Source organism: Oratosquilla oratoria, chromosome 1, assembly GCF_046742065.1.
Source record: "Oratosquilla oratoria isolate Oo_2021 chromosome 1, ASM4674206v1, whole genome shotgun sequence".
Classification (NCBI taxonomy): Eukaryota; Metazoa; Arthropoda; class Malacostraca; order Stomatopoda; family Squillidae; genus Oratosquilla; species Oratosquilla oratoria.
This window is the reverse complement of record NC_134777.1, coordinates 128005561-128023060: the sequence shown is the minus strand read 5'-3', so window position 1 is coordinate 128023060 and position 17500 is coordinate 128005561. Positions and strand designations below refer to the sequence as shown.

The window sequence follows — 17500 nt, the reverse complement described above, 5'->3', positions numbered from 1 at the left end:
ACTCCCGTCCGGTAACGGTCGGGACACGGTAGACGTCGAACCGGAATGTCCGGATAGAGTATACACACAGTCCGGAATAAGTGTGACCAAATCAAACAGTAGTAGAGATTGAAAAAAATATGTATAAAGACAGATATATTCTCACTATTTTATGTTTTTTTTCCTTGTATATTATCAGTATGTGTAACTAAATCTGACCCTATCTAACCTAACACAAACCCAGGACAGTGGGCGAGATGCAGGGATGACCCGTCATCCAGAAGGAGCCAAGGAAAGAAGGAGGGAGGGAGGGGTGGTGAATGGGGGTGGAATGGGCGGGGATGAAATGGGTGGAAGTGGATTATGCCTTTGACTTTGGCTATCTCCCTTGTAAGGGGGAAAAAGCCCTTGGTATGTACATGTTCATATTATTTTTGTTGTTGTTACTGTTATAGTGTGTGTGTGTTTGTGTGTGTGTGTGTGTGTGTGTGTGTGTGTGTGTGTGTGTGTGTGTGTGTGTGTGTGTGTGTGTGTGTGTGTGTGTGTGTGTGTGTGTGTGTGTGTGTGAAGCTACCTAACTGTAATATACAGGAAAGGAGCAAAACTCATGGTTTCCAGGCTCCTACCAGTTATCATAGTTAGCTTTAGATTCGTTTTGTGTGTGCTTATGTGTGTTTCCGTTTACCTAATTTCATTTACCAAAATGTAACAGGGAGGAAAGGAACAATGTTATTATCATGCATAGCTTTAGATTCACGAGCATGTGTGTGTGTGTGTGTGTGTGTGTGTGTGTGTGTGTGTGTGTGTGATCTTTCCATGGATAAATGGGTTCCCTATTATTGGAAATGGATATATATATATATGTATATATATATATATATTATATATATATAATATATATATATATATATTTATATATATATATATATATATTTATATAATCCACTAGGAAAATAAGAGAAATGAGGCCGAGCGATTTCGTCTATTCAGACATTTTTCTGCATACTAGAATCACGCGTTCAAGTGATTCTTCTGCAAATATATATATGTGTGTATGTGTGTATATATATATATATATATATATCATATATGTATATATATATATGCAACAGTAATCACATGAAACACGTGAATAAAGATTTATGCTTGTAACCACGAGGAAAATAAACCTGTGTCATCTGTCTTCCATTTTTATTTATTTTTTCTTGTTATTATTATTTTCCATTATATATTTATATGTATGTATGCATATGTATATAATTTGTTTCTTTGTAAGTCAATCTTTATGTTGAATCACATGTGTCAATTGTCACCCTTCTTATTTCTTGTTATTATCTTTTATGTTGAATGTTCTTTTTTTTTCACCTTGTCATTGGTCATCCTTATGGTTTATGTTGTGTGACATTTTTTCACCTGTTTCAATTGTCACCCATTTTATTTATTGTTTTTATATTTTCGTTTCTTTGTATGATATTCCTTTCGTATTTACGTTGTGTGACCTCTCCTGTTTTCTATATTATTATATTTAAGTTATTCTTTGTTGTGACACTATGTACTTTGAAAATGTCTTAATAGACGAAAACGTTCAGTATTCCGATCTTTATTTTCCTCGTGGTTACAAGCATATATATATATGTATGTATATATGCTGTACGTGCGCATGCGCAATCCCCCACACCTCCGCTGCGCTGTAACCATTATAGTAAACCCTCGATATAACGGATCTCGATATACCGGATATCGGCTATAACGGATAAAAAAAAAAAAAAAAAAAAATCTGACCGGACAAACCCTCGCTATAACGGTTTTTCATCCGATATAGTGAGGGATCTTCGGTTATAACGGATCTTCGGATATAACGACAGGCCCCTGTCCCCATATCGTCCGTTATATCTAGGGTTTACTGTAATTTCTAATACCGGACAAACTTCGGGATATAACGGATCTGTCCGTTATATCGAGAGTTTACTGTAATACTTAAACGTAAATCAAACTCAATATATAAAGAAGTGTGTAGGATCAGTTTGTGTTTTGGTGCCGAGGTAGGTGATATGCGTGCGTGCGTGCGTGTGTGTATTTATCTAATTGTATTTACTAAATTGTGATGTACGAATAGAGATTTGTTCGTGATATCTTGTATCTGTGTCTGTGATGCTCCAATTCCGATTTGAATTTGTTTTATTTGTTTATGTTTTATTGACTGGCTTATTCATTTATTTTTTCATTCGAGTAGATCTAAAAGTCTATTTATTTGACTGGAAATGTATATTTGTAATCTTCTTTGTTGTCTTGTCTTTGTCTTTTCGTTACTTTTCTGTTCCATACAAAGAGACAACCTCTGTCGATTTTGTTCTCTTTTTTTTTCATTATCTCAAAGAGGCCAATCATCTCGCCCCGCTCTCTTCTACTCTCTTCTCTCTTCTCTTCTTCAGTGAGGGCATCTCTAACTCTTTTTGCATTTCCTTTGCATGATCTGTCGCTCAGGTTAAGGAAGTTTTTGTTGGCTGTGTGTGATTCACCATGGTCCTGGATCACGTGTTGGACTCGTAATCGACAGCTATTTCCCTCCCTGAAGAGAGCTCAGAGCTCATATATGACCGATCTATGAGTAATGCTGTGACCTTACACGCACACACACACACCCTACTCCCCGCCCACAAGAGTTGGAGTGACGACTCGCAGTGGAGTTATACATACATACATATACCAAGGCTTTTTCCCCCTTACAAGGGAGGTAGCCAAAAAGGAAAAGGCATAAAATCATTTCCACCCATTCCATCCCCGAATACACTCCACATCCTTCCACCCTCCCTCTTATCTTAGCACCTCCTGGATGACGGGTCATCCCTGCACCTTGTCCACTGCCCTGGGTCAGAAGCAGTGTCGCAAGACACAACACATCCACAGCAAGGCCGCTTCATTAAATCGGCGACCCCCCCTCTCCGTCCCCCCATTGCATAAAAGGAGAGGACGGGGAGAAATCCCTTCGGGCTGCGTCAGAATTTTGCTCACACATACCACCTCACCCCCCATCCCCCCGCCCATTCCACCTCATGCAATCACAACATCATTCATATACAACCATTCTCCATTCACCCCTGTCTTCTGTCCTCGATATAAACAAAAAAGAGAAGGAAGTGGAGTTATACTGAAATTATTTCAGCCCTGGGCGGGATTCAAACCCGGACCGCCGTGGTGGTGGACGGGAACTCTACCAAATGCGCCACCGAGTGTGTGTGTGTGTGTGTGTGTGTGTGTGTATGTGCAAATGTGATATAATAGAGGTATTCAAATAGGTCAAGGGCTTTAACAAGGGTGATACAGGCAAGGTCATCATATTAAGACAGCAGGACAGGACTCGTAGTAATTAATTTAAATCGGACAAATTTAAGTTTAAGAAGGAAACAGGCAAAAACTGGTTTACTAATAGAGTGGGCAACGATTGAAATAGACTTAGTTATCATGTAGTGAGTGCTAAAACAATTTTCTGTTTTAAGAAAAGATGAGATCAATTTATGGATAGGGATGACAGGTGGAAAGGGACATGGAACTACCTAGTGTAGGCCATACGGTCTCTTGCAGTCTCCTCCATTTTTATGTTCTTATTTTTTTAATATTTCCATTGTGAGGAGTAAAAACACACACACACACACACACACACACACACACACACACACACACACACACACACACACACACACACACACACACACACACACACACACACGACTCGATGGCGCAAGTGGTAGAGTTCCCGGCCGCCACTACGGATGTCCGGGTTCGAATCCCGTCCAGGGCTGAATTTATTTCAGAATCACTGCGCTGCGGGTCGTTACTCCATCTCGTGGGCGGGGAGTTGGGTGTATGTGTGTGTGTGCGTGTAAGGTCACAGCATTTCCCATAGACCGGTCATGTATGAGCTCTGAGCTCTCTTCCGGGAGGGAAAGAGCTGTCGATCACGAGTCCAGCACGTGATCCAAGACCATGGTGAATCACACACAGACAGATCCAGACAAAGAAAGGCGAACACAGTCGAACAAACGAACACAGACAAGGAGAGAGCGGGTCTTGTTTGTGTCGTCTAAACACATCACGGAGCCGCACCAACTAGAAAGGGACCCACAGAAAGAAACACATTGAAAAAACACACACACCAAACGTTAGAAGAAAGATCAAACAGGGAAGATGGTGATGCTAACCAATCAACGTGTTTGCGAAAACGTTAGCGAAAACGTCAGCAAACGTTCGCCAAACTCAGAATGACAAACTCCACAAGAGCGAACGTTCTATAAACACAGAGGGACTTCATTGAGGATGAGAGAGAGAAATGGGCTTTGGACTCCCTCTCTCTTTCTCTCTCTCACTTTCTTTCACTCTCTCTCTCTCTCTCTCTCTCTCTCTCTCTCTCTCTCTCTCTCTCTCTCTCTCTCTCTCTGAAGAAATTGTGGTCACCTTATATCCGAGGTATTTAACAGTCAAGGCAATTACACTGAGTGAATGCTCTTCCTAACGTCTACACCTTATCCAGGGTTCGAACACGCCCGAAATCCCCACGTGGGTGACCCGCGCTACCACTGGGCAAGTGTCGTGCCCAAGTGCCGTGGGAAGGTAATTGTGGTACAAGTGCATGGCGCGTGCTCGAGTGGGGGGACAAACAGATCGTTATCACGCATGCCAAAGTGGGACAGCTGAGAGTTTTTAAGAGTACGCTGCACTGCACGGATGGTCATCTATGTCGCTAGTGATGCTGTATTTGGTTGATTTTTGTCTGGCGAGTTTTTAATTACAAGTGTGTGCGTACGTATAAACGTATATGTATGCATATATGCGGACATGCCTACATACATGTACATATATGCAAATATATATATGTATATATATATATATATATATATATACATATATATATATATATATATGTGTGTGTGTGTGTGTGTGTGTGTGTGTGTGTGTGTGTGTGTGTAAGGAGCTTACTACGCCAGGAGGCGCTGAGTAGCTGCGGCCGAAGCCGTCACATTTGACCTGTTATTCACTCTAGGGATTGTTAGGGCAGGTAACAACAGTCACTGATGGGAATTCAGGAGTGCGGGATTCGAACCCACAACTAAAAGAATGCGAGACCAGCACGCTTCCGATGACGCCACGAGCGCACAGGTAGACGGGATCGCTTGACGACAGGAAAAGGACCGCGTGGTAAGGAAGGTGTTAGGCTACCGAGAGTTTAGGGGGAGAAAGAGTTGCCATGGAGACGAATGGATTCGTTAGGAAAGTTACACCGTTGTTCCGTAAGCGATGTTTCGTGTTCCGGGTTGTTCCGGTATGTTCCGGTGTTCCAGGGGTGTTCTTGTTCCAGTGTTGGTTCTGGGGTGTTCCGGTTCCGGTATATTCCTGTTCCGGTATGTTCCTATTCCGGTACATTATGGGGTTCCGGGGGCTGTCAGTGTTCCGGGCTGTTCTTGCTCCAGTGTTGTTTCCGATATGGTCCTGTTCCGGTATGTTCCGGGGTTTCGGGGGGTGTTCGTGTTCCGGGCTGTTCTTGTTCCAGTGTCGGTTCTGGGGTGTTCCGGTTCCTGTATGTTCCTGTTCCGTTATGTTACTTTTCCTGTTCCGGTATGTTCGTGTTCCGGTACGTTCCGGGGTTCCGGAAGGTGATTGCTTGATGGAGTCACGCATATCTGAATAAAGTCGCTTGGATAAGCGCAATTGGGACGATGCGGATCAGTTGGTAATCCTGAGTGGCAGTCGCATTTGCTAAAGATAACAGAACCTCTTCTCTCCGGTTTTGTTGTATTTGTTCGATGTGAACAATGATAACAATGATAAGATGTTAGACTAGGACAACAAATGATATTTATTTTTAATTTGAGTTATTGTACATATACTTTTATTTTAGTATATAATTCGTTTCTGTATTTTTTGGCTCCTTTTATGTCTGTATTCTGCCTTCGTGGTTGTCTGTCTGTCTGTCTGTCATTTTGTCTTGTTAGTTGGTGCACAGTGTCTGCCTGTCTGTCAGTCTTGCTCGTCTGTCTCCCTTTTTGTCAGTCTGTCTGTATCCTTGTCTGTCTCTCTCTTCCATCTTAATTATTTTTATCCCAATCCTACGCGTACACGCACGTACCCACACACACACACACGCGCGCGCGCGCGCGCCTCGTGGCGCATTGGTTAGAGTTCCCGGCTGCCGCTACGGCGGTCCGGGTTCGAATCCCGCCCAGGGCTGAAATAATTTCAGTATCGCTGCGCTGCTAGTCGTTACTCCAACTCTCGTGGGCGGGGAGTTGGGGGTTGTGTGTGCGTGTAAGGTCTCAGCATTACCCATAGATCGGTCATATATGAGCTTGAGCTCTTTTTCGGTAGGGAAATAGCTGTCGATCACGAGTCTAACACGTGGTCCAAGACCGTGGTGAATCACACACAATTAGTACTCAACAGAGCAGAGCTTCCTAACACCCACGCCTATATACGTACGCTCCCCCTCCTGTTTGTATTCGTGTCCAGATTTTTTTTCATGAAGTTGGGGTGTCCCTTGTGTTCACTTGTTCAAAGGGAACTTGCACATGCCCCATGTGCACACGCGTGTACACTGGAATGGTCACACGTGTGCGTGTACGTGGACCGCGTATACACATGTTCTTGTGTCTTTTAATTCAGTGCGCGTATTTTGGGGAGTATTCGTGTTGGGTTCTTGTTAAACGCGTATTTGCCCACGTATACGCAGTAATACTCATCAACACGGCAAGGCACGTTATTTGTTTTGTTCTCCCGTAGAATAATAAAATTCAACCATGATTTGCCATGTTTACAAATCCTAACTTCAAAGCTGATCAATTCTTGCGATGCCATATGCAATTGCGCGGGTTTTATTGATTGATTGATTGATTTGATTTAATTATTTGGTTGTTTATTTATATAGTTATTTAGTTGTTTTGTTTATTTATCAATTTATTTTAAGTATCGTAGCTTATCACTGAGTACAGGGAGAAATGTGTTGTGTTTGCTAATTCGCCCCCAGATCAGTGACGTCATGTCGGCCAACAAGAAAACGATTTTCTTCCAATAACGGCAACGCTGACATTTGACTAGAAAATAAACAGTTAATTATAAGTCATAATGAGTTTCAATCATCGTGATTTAGTCTTGTTCTCACGGGACATTGATTTCCTTGTCAATCAGTACAGAATATCAATGAGAAAACTTACACAAAAGAATATAGAAGTTCTTTGTTATGAGATTGGTGTAAGCGAATGGAGGAGGGAGAGAAGTTAGAGATATTTCAAAAGATTCGAGATAAAATTCTGCCGTTGCTAAAGTTTCATTTGGTTTGGCGACTTATTATCCCCTGGACTCCGTCACATTTAAAGAGAATATGCGAACAACTGTGTGTAAAGTTAAGGATAATATTTCGAAACTAAAACGATCGATTAACTTAAAGACTAAGATTTTCCCTCTCTCTCTCTCACACACACACACATACACACGTACACACACGCACGCACGCACACACGCACGCACACACACACACACACACACACACACACACACACACGCACACACACACACACACACACACACTGTGGCGCTGTGGTTAGAACTCTGGCCTGCCACTACGGAGGTCCGGGTTCGATCCTCGCGCGGGGGCTGAAATAATATCAGTATCGCAGCGCTGAGGGGTGTTACTCCAACTCTCGTGGGCGGGGAGTTGGGGGTGTGTGTGTGCAAGGTCATAGCATTACCCATAGATCGGACCTACGAGCTCTGCTCTCTTCCAGGAGGGAAATAGCTGTCGATCATGAGTCCAACACGTGATCCAAAGACCAAGTGAATACACACACACACACGCACTCACGCAGGTACATGCAAATGTACCTTTGCATGTATTTAAATTGTATTGTCACCGTCCTTTGTGACGTCATTGTGCAATCTCACACACTACCCTACCCTCTTCCATTTGTCCCTCACCTTCACCCATCTCTATCAATCCTCATCTTCTACCTCATTAAAGTTCCCTATTCTGCCCATTTACTACCTCTTATTTTTACCGATCAACGTCTTAAGTAATCATTTGTAAAACATGCGTCAAAGGTAGAGCGATTTGGATTTGGGTGGTCGCAGACATGACGTCATAGCGTCATCCCGTTGACTCCGCCCATAACGGAAAGGGTTGACACGGTGATGAATAAAATGGCCTGTCGGCTGACAGAATGAAAATATAATTAATCTCACAGTATGGAAAGGTTGATTATGAATTATAAAGATCAATAAGAAATAATCAAAAGTTAGGAAAGTTAGAATTAATTTAAATTAATGAGGTAACCATTGTAAATAATGAAAAAGCTATCGAGAGCATTTGATATTGCACATGCGTAGTTGAAATATGCTGTTGTCGTCGTCGTTCAAAAATTGAACTCAATTTACTTCTTGCATTTCCATCAAATATTTATCAACTCTTTCGCTACTGTAATGCCCCAAAGATAAAATAATATTTTCCCGCTCTTTCTTGCTGTCTCGTTTGTGAACCCCGTTTCATTGCCAGACTAACTTTAAGCTATCCAATCTCCCAAAGTGATCTTCCAAATTAACCCCAGCAACAAAACTCCCAAACTATCCCCTCAGCCCGTAATAAGTCCCCCCAAATACTCCAAACTCTAAAACTACAACTAACTTTGCAGACTAAACCCCAACTAACCCCCCAATTTTAATCCCCTCATTAAACCCCCCAGATGATCCACCTATCTCTATCCCCCCACCTCAATTGAAGTGTGACGTAACTAGTGGCATCGTAAATTTGTGACATCTTAAACTTTCGACATCGTTACGTCGTAGACTTGTGACATCTTAAAGTTGCGACGTCATAACTTTTAAAGTCGTTAAATTGCGACATTTTAAATTTGTGACATCATGGTTTGACATCGTAAAAGTGACGTAATAACTTGAGAACGTAAACTTACGATATCTTAAACTTACGATGTCGTAACTTTTGACACGGAAAGATAAGACTTCCACCACCACGTGCAACCAGAAAAATAAATAAATAATGAAAATTAATAATAATAATAATAATAATGATAATAATAATAATAGTAATAATAATAATAATAATAATAATAATAATAATAATAATAATAGTAATAATAATAATAATAATAATAATAATAATAATAATAATAATAATAATAATAATAATAATAATAATAATAATAGTAATAATAATAATAATAATAATAATAATAATAATAATAATAATAATAATAATAATAATAAAAAGTAATAATAATAATAAGAGAGAGAGAGAGAGCAGATGTTACACTTGAGGGACATATCATCACTTGTCGGTTATACAACCGACTGATGACGTCACACCCGATGTAGATTTAAGTCGTTTCCCGGATCCGGTCAAGGATGAGTCAGAACCACTTCCCATCCTTCTCCTCCTCCTTCCTCTCTTCCTCCTCCTCCTGCTACTTCCCTTCTTCTTCTTCCTCCTCCTCCTCTTCTTCCTCCTCCCCCTTTTCTTCCTCCTCCTTCCACCGAATTTATTCCGGGGCGAAAGAGAATCCTGATAATTATCAATTTACTCATCAAATTATTTGTTCATTTATTGTCCTGTTTTATGTCCTTATTGGTTCACATTTAATTATTTGATTTTTATTTATGGTTATTTTTTGTACTTCAGTCTGAGTCTGATTTCGATTGGTATCACAGCCTAAGCCATTACAAGCCACTCTACAAAGCCTATGGCCAAAAATTAATAAAATATATAGCGTTGGTAAAAAAACAACAACAGTAAAGTGTGTTACCTTGTTAATAGGGTTAATTTAGGAGTTAACCCTTGGGCCAGGAGCTGATGCCTTGGCCCTGTAAAAAGTGTGTGTGTGTGTGTATATATATATATATATACATATATATATATATATATATATATATATATATATATATATATATGTGTGTGTGTGTGTGTGTGTGTGTGTGTGTGTGTGTGTGTGTATGTTGCATTGTAACGGAATGCCCCTAGAACTCAATCAACAAGTAACAACAACATGTATAAATCTGATGACGTCATTGGTGACGTCAGACACTTATGTTATTATCCTGATGGATGGAGAGTTCGTCGACGTTGTAAGTTGGGTTTTGTCTTGTGTTGGAAATTACAACGTTCACGTCACAGAATAGGTCCTTGGTCTATTTGCATCCCCCCCCAAAAAAAAAGAAGAAGAAAAAAAAAGCACATTGGCTATGAGAAAGTATCGGTACTCGTTTGTTTGGAAATAATAGGAATTGACATAAGCTCGTAGGGTTGGTAATCCTGGATGCGTACACCTTTTTTTTAATTTTTTTTTTATTTGTTAATTCTGATTTATTTATATGTTTGTTTGTTGTTTTTCTATTACTATTATATTATTTCTAATCGAGAATTACTATCTGGAAAATATCCTGTGGCAATATTATGTTTTCATAATTTTGTCAGTAGGTTTCGTCCACTATTTCATATTGTATCAACCTATGCCAGTTCGATCCCTGGTGGGTGCAAGTGATTGCCACTTGCCCCGGCCCTCGTCGCACGTTGGACAAAGGTGATTGTTTTGAAGGTTGCTTCTGGTGTGTGTGTACGTGTGTGTGTGTGTGTGTGTGTGTGTGTGTGTGTGTGTGTGTGTGTGTGAGTCCATGTGTACTTTTTTTGTACAACTCACTGCCCCAGTTGATCTATTCACATGCGCTCTTTTTCTCCTCCTGTCTTTCATCTCCCCTTCCTGCTCTCACTTCTCTTTATCTCTCCCTCCCTCCGGCATTGCCCACCATCACTCCTATTGTCACGCTGTCCGAGCGGCGTGCGTGCGTACGTGCGTGTGTTCGCGCTGGGCAGTCTCATTCCCGCCAGGAAAACATGGCTGCATCCTGAGCCATCTCCACAAAAATAATTTATCGTCTCGTCCGGCCCGGATGCAAATGTCCAAGCTGCACCGGATTGATTTGGGTGACAGTTAGTCCGACGACAATCAATGCCCCCTTAATGAGTAAAAATACGAAGAGATTAGACAAATAATTGGAAATGAACGTTAGAACACGTCGCCGCTTCCGTAGGGTTGGCAAGACTGAGCGGGACGCACTTGCTAAAAAAAATTATCGAAGCTATTTACATCTTTTCGAAATTTCCATGTATCATATCGATTTTAAAACGTATGCGTGCGCTCCATGTCCACGGATGTTTCATAACTCACATACGCTCTTCTACTTTTAAGTGACAGGAGTTCCGAATATAAAAAATTCGCGCCAGTTTGCATCGGCGGAGGAGGAGAGGGGGAGGTGGAGGGACAGAGTCGGGATCCCAAGTCGGTTGGCGTAGACGATGAAGACGGTGGCGGCGACTTTGGGCTGTAAATCATGCATCACTGAGACAGAGCTGCAGGCGCCTCCGATTGTGTGCTGGCAGTGGCAGTACTTGCATCCCAGCTTGCGTCTTTTCCGTCTCTGCTCTCTCTCTTACTTCTCTGCAATGTATTTTTGAGTATTTGTTGCTTATTCAGGACAAAACTAATCTTGCGAGTACATGTGCATCGAATTCTCTGCGCGTGTATGTACGCGCGAGCGCCTACACTTGGAATGTTGCAAATCCGTTGACGGATTTTCCCGTGCAGTTATGCACATGCAAGCGAGTGGGCGGTGGGGCGGAGGAGGTGGTCGCTGAGTTATGCGGTGCTGTTGACGGGATGAGGTGATAGTGTTGGTGATACTAGGTGATGATGAAGATGAAGTGTGGAGTTGGAGGTGTGATGTGTGGTGGTGATAGGGAAGGTGGAAGTGGTGATTATGTGATGGTGCTTGTGGTGGTAGTATTAATCCTTCCTTAGTAATGACGTCAGCAAGTCATGATGTCACTCATTCCTGACGTTACTCAAATGTGACGTCACTCAGATGTGACGTCATTTAATACGTCACTCGATGATGACAAGAATTACCGAGATCGATGGCCCTCTCGGTTTCCCGCCAAATCAAAAGGATTACAAAGGAGGAGCATGCCGACAGAAGACCTTTTGGCCCATAACTAGGCCGGATGCGGAAAAATGATAATAATGACAAATATATAAAAGAAAAAGAAAAAAATATATAATAATATAAATAATAATGAATAAAATAAATGCATATAGATAAATAATAAACAGGTAAATAGTAAATAATAATAAATTGACAGATAACTAATAATATATATAAATCAAGCAAATAATAATAAACATGCAAATAATAACAGACAAACAAATCTCCAACCTGTATATGTTTCGTAATGTCTGTCTCACCACTGTTGATGAACTAACCAGATGTAGTGGGAGATGCGTTCTGTGTCGGATTGACCATGTGTCATCAATTGTATCGCTTTGATTCAGCGTATTTTGTGTCGTCACAGATGGTAGTGGTGGTGGGGATGGTCAAAAGTCCTAGCAGGATCCTAGAAGACATAAAGTGTCTGTGAATATCCTCTGTGTACTATACAGTCGTGTTGTGAAGTACTGGCATGGTTTTGGGTGTTGGGTGTTGTGTTGTGTTGTGGGATGTGTGAGTGTCAGTAGTGGAGTGTGTTTGGTGATGTGGGTTTTGTTTTGGCAGTTGTGTAGCAAAGGTTTTTTCGGTGTGTAAATAGGCAGATTATTATATAACCCTTAGCAGAATAAATATCCCTGTGAGCTTAATAAAATCGCATAAAGTCAGTTTGAACGAAATACTTGGTGTTAAAATTACATATATATGTAGAGACATTGGGACAAAATATGGGAAAGGTGGAGGGGGAAACACGGGTCTTTATCTGATTATCGAGTTTATTCCTGACCGGTTTCGCTTACAATAGCTTCTTCAGAGGAGTGTTCAAGCTATTGTAAGCGAAACCGGTCAGGAATAAACTCGATAATCAGATAAAGACCCGTGTTTCCCCCTCCACCTTTCCTATACATATATATATATGTATATATATATATATATATATATATATATATATATTTTTATATATATTTTTATATATGTTTGTGTTTATATATATATATATATACTTATATATTTATTTATTTTATATATATATATATATATATATATATATCATTAAAAGTGATGGTTAGTTTTGCATTAATTATTTTCTTATAGGTATTTTCCATATACCTTATTATAAGGTATATGGAAAATACCCCTAAGAAAATAATTAATGCAAAACTAACCATCACTTTTAATGATATATGCATTAGAGAAAAACTCCTGCCCAAATACACTGATAATATATATATATGTATATACATATATACATACATATACCATACATATGTATATATACATATGTATATATATATATATATATATATATATATATATATATATATTGACGTAGATGTAGTAGCACACGAGTAAGATAAAACTTAAACCCACTCTCGGAGAAAGATAAGCTGATATACAGAGTCAACCGTATAATTGGACCACTGACTGTGATCCTCTTCAGCAGGTACATACACAGAATAGGAAGACAAGAATATATGTACAGAGGGAAATACTACAAAATGGAATTAAGGAAGTCTCAAGTCATGTGTCCTTGATGGGATCGGGCCTTTTGTTCTTTGGAGATAAGTTTGGTTACTGCCAAGTTAGTAATAGCATCTGGTAGTAACCAAACTTATCTCCAAGGAACAAAAGGTCCAACCCCATGAAGGACACGTGACTTGAGGCTTCCCTAGTTCCCTCTTTTGTAGTATTTCCCTCTGTATATATGTTCTTGTCTTATTCTATGTATGTACCTGCTGAAGAGGATCGCAGTCATTGGTCGAAATATACGGCTTACTCTGTATCTTAGCTTATCTTTTTCCGAGAGTGTGTCATATATATATAATATATATATATATATATATATATATATATATATATATATATATATATATATATATATATATATAAATTGGTGAGTGGTTAGGGGGTGGCAAGGAAGACCAATTACGTTTTTTTGTTTTGTTTATTCCTAAAGATCCTGCCTTTTCTCATAGCAATGGACCTCAGTGAGCTGAAGAACATTCTCTGTGAAAGGCGGACGATAACGGCCAAATACTTTAATGTCACGTTGCAGAGGAATATGAGGAGGAAGTGAAAGAGAGAGAGAGAGAGAGAGAGAGAGAGAGAGGGGGGGAGAAGAAGAGAGGATAAAAAGGAAGAGGGGAAGGAGGAGGAAATAGGGTGGTGATGAAAGTGTTATTATAATTAATGATGAATATGTTGATAATGATGAGTGTTTTTGCCATCTTTATTTGAACTACATACACAGAGAGAGGAAGAGAGAGAGGTAAATATATACACCTCCAGAACAAACGTGTTACATTAGCCTAATTAATTTGCACAAGGGAAAGCGAAACACGTCTGAGGTAAATTAGCAAATGCGCGATAGGGGCGATTTGGCACCATCGCCCGCATGTCTGCATGTACATATGAAACGCACTCGAGTCTACTGCCCATTCAGTAACCCGTGACCACACAAGCGCTGTTGCCACATCTTCACGACGCGGTGGACCAATTGGAAGTTTTGCCAACTGTACGCACTCGTATCACAACTCGCAAATACATAATGGGTGTTATGACGTCACTATTCATGTGATAACTGGTTGTTATGACGTCATAATTTAGCGATGACGCCATAAATTTGAAGTGACGTTACATTTGCGAAGGTCGACTATTGTGGACGCAAGTAGTACGTGTACATAATGTTAATGTACACACGTACACAAACACGTACACACGCACGCACGCACGTACGCACTCATTTTTTATTAGCCTCTAATTGATAACCAATTTTTATCCTAAGAACATTTAACTGCTTTTTCGTTATTTTTGTTTGTACTGTATATTTAGTATGCAAGCAGGCAGTTACTATTTCAAAACGTCTTGGCTGCCAGACATCAACGGGCATTCCGCACAGAAGATTATTTTTTAAATTAATTTCTTTACACATCTAAAAGCGACTTACATTATTTTGGCTGTCGCCAGGCAATTTTAATCAACAAAGGGATGTTTTTTAAACGTGATAACGAAATATCGTACAACGATTTTCTAGTTGAGTAAATCCAGCTTAGGAATATAAATGTAATGAGGAATGCATGATAAAGTCGTACTTGTGGGTAGGCGGGGCTTAACGAGTGACGTGATGTTTTATTGTTTTGGGGGTCCGTGACGTCATGTCCAAGGTTGTTTTCAGCAAATGTGAACATAGTATACTTCGATTATATTATTTTCATTGTTTTTATTAATTATATCATTATCATTGTTGTTATTATTATTTTTATCATTATTGTTAATATCATCATTACTATTATTTTTGTTATTGCTTTTATTATTATTTTTACTATTATAATTGTTATTATTATATCATTATTATTATTATTATTGTGTCCATAATCAGGGAGTGTGTGCTAATTTCAATTGAATAATATCGTCACTCGTTAGCCAGAAGATATTTTAAGTTTAAAGTAAGGAAATTTTTAACTGAAACTTTGTGATTTATTCATTCCCACTGAACTGAATAAAACCGCTTGACAGAAATACGTGTGGCAAGTCGCGAGGGGGGGGGGAAGTCGCGCGCGCGCCCACACACACACACACGGTTCGATGGCACGGTGGTATCGCGCTCGACCGCGAATTCAGCGATCCGGGTTATCGAGTCTCACCCAGGGGTGAAAATGTTTCAGCATCACTTCACTGCGAGCTGATTCTCCAACATAGAGTTATACATGTATTCCACAATCCCAGAGAAAGAGAGAGAGAGAGAGAGAATGTCTGTATATTATCCTCCCAATATATCCCCCCACTTATCTCTGTCCCTTTACATCAGTGGTTCCCAACCCCAGGGTCGCGACCCAAACTAGGGTCGCGAGGGTGTTTTTGAGGGTCGCCAGAGGGTATTTTTTTTTTTTTTTAACTTTTTTTCATTCAAGTTTCAAATGTATTTAAATTCATTGTGCTAGTAAATATAAACTGAACTATAAAAACGAAAGTTTATAAACATTATGCAAGTACGTAGAAATATAACATGAAATGGGTGAATTTATTATTACAATTAGGGTCGCGACTCAAGGCTAAGAGTGGATTTAGGGTCGCATCATCTTATATTTCCCCCCACCATTCAATCATTCCCTCTCTTCACCCTTGTAACCACCCTCACCCCTTTCACCCCTACATCCCTTCACCCCACATCCCTCACTCTAAACCAGCCACACACACACACACACACACACACACACACACACACACACACACACACACACACACACACACACACACACACACACACACACACACACACACAAATTTCCTTCCAACTATTGTCGCCCCTGTCCACCGAATTTCCATATTGTGGTCCTCGTAAGGCGTTCTTCCCCCCCTCCCCCTCGCTCTTATGTCGCGAAAAGAGATCAGAGGTGGGGAGGAGAACTTTTGTCTACTGAAGAAGGCGCAGAAGGCGATGATGACTCCTTTTTACGCTGGTCGTGATTTCATAACATGTTTTGCTACCCAGGCCGCGGGGTGGGGGTGGGGGGGGCGTAGGCGGGCGGGGATTATTTGTTCCTCTCTTCCTCCCCCTTCTTTTCCTCGCATCCTCCCCCTCCCCTCCCCTTCCCTTTCCCTTTCTCTTCCCTTCTCTCCTCTCTCCCCTTTCCATTTCCTTCTTCCCTTTCACCTTTCCCCTCCTCCTTCTCCTCCCCCTTCCATGCTCCCTCTCCTCCTCTCTCCCTCCCCTTCCTCTCCTCTTTCTCTCCCTCTCACTCTCCCCTCCCTCTCCCTTCCCTCTCCCTTCCCTCTCCCACCCCCTCCCGTTTCTGAGTGAGAATAAACGAAGGAGGGAGGGAGGGAAGGAGGGGAAGGTGGCAAGTGAGTGAGTGAGTGAGGGAGTGAGAGTGGGTGAAAAGAGAGGAGAAGAGAGGAGAGGAGAGGAGAGGAGAGGGGAGGAGGAATGGTCAGGTATATATTTTTGATATGCCGTCTTCTGCTCCTCTTCTTCCTCCTCCTCCCCCTCTTCCTCCTCCTCCTCCTCCTCTCCCCCTCCTCCTTTTCCTTCTCCTCTCCTCCTTCTTCAATCTTTCCCTTCCAACTCCTCTTCCATTTCTTCCCTTCTCCTCCTCATCAAGAATTCTTAGTCATTGCCTGAATTGGCGGTTTCAGAGATGGAAGAACACACACACACACACACACACACACACACACACACACACACACACACACACACACACACACACACACACACACACACACACACACACACACACACACACACACACACACACACACACACATACACACAGTTGGTAGAGTTCCCGGCCGCCACTACGGCGGTCCGGGTTCGAATCCCGCCCAGGGCTGAAATAATTTAATTATCGCTGCGCTGCGAGTCGTTACTCCAACTCTCGTGGGCGGGGAGTTCGGGTGTGTGTGTGCGTGTAAGGTCACAGCATTACCCATAGATCGGTCATATATGAGCTCTGAGCTCTCTTCAGGAAGAGAAATGGCTGTCGAT

The 17500-nt window shown here is 41.1% G+C and overlaps 1 protein-coding gene across 2 annotated transcripts in view; it reads left to right on the top strand.

The window, feature by feature from the left end:
- LOC143031331 (uncharacterized) overlaps positions 1-17500 on the top strand; it is a 138647-nt gene that overhangs the window by 51823 nt on the left and 69324 nt on the right. The gene's annotated exons all lie outside the window — the stretch shown is intronic.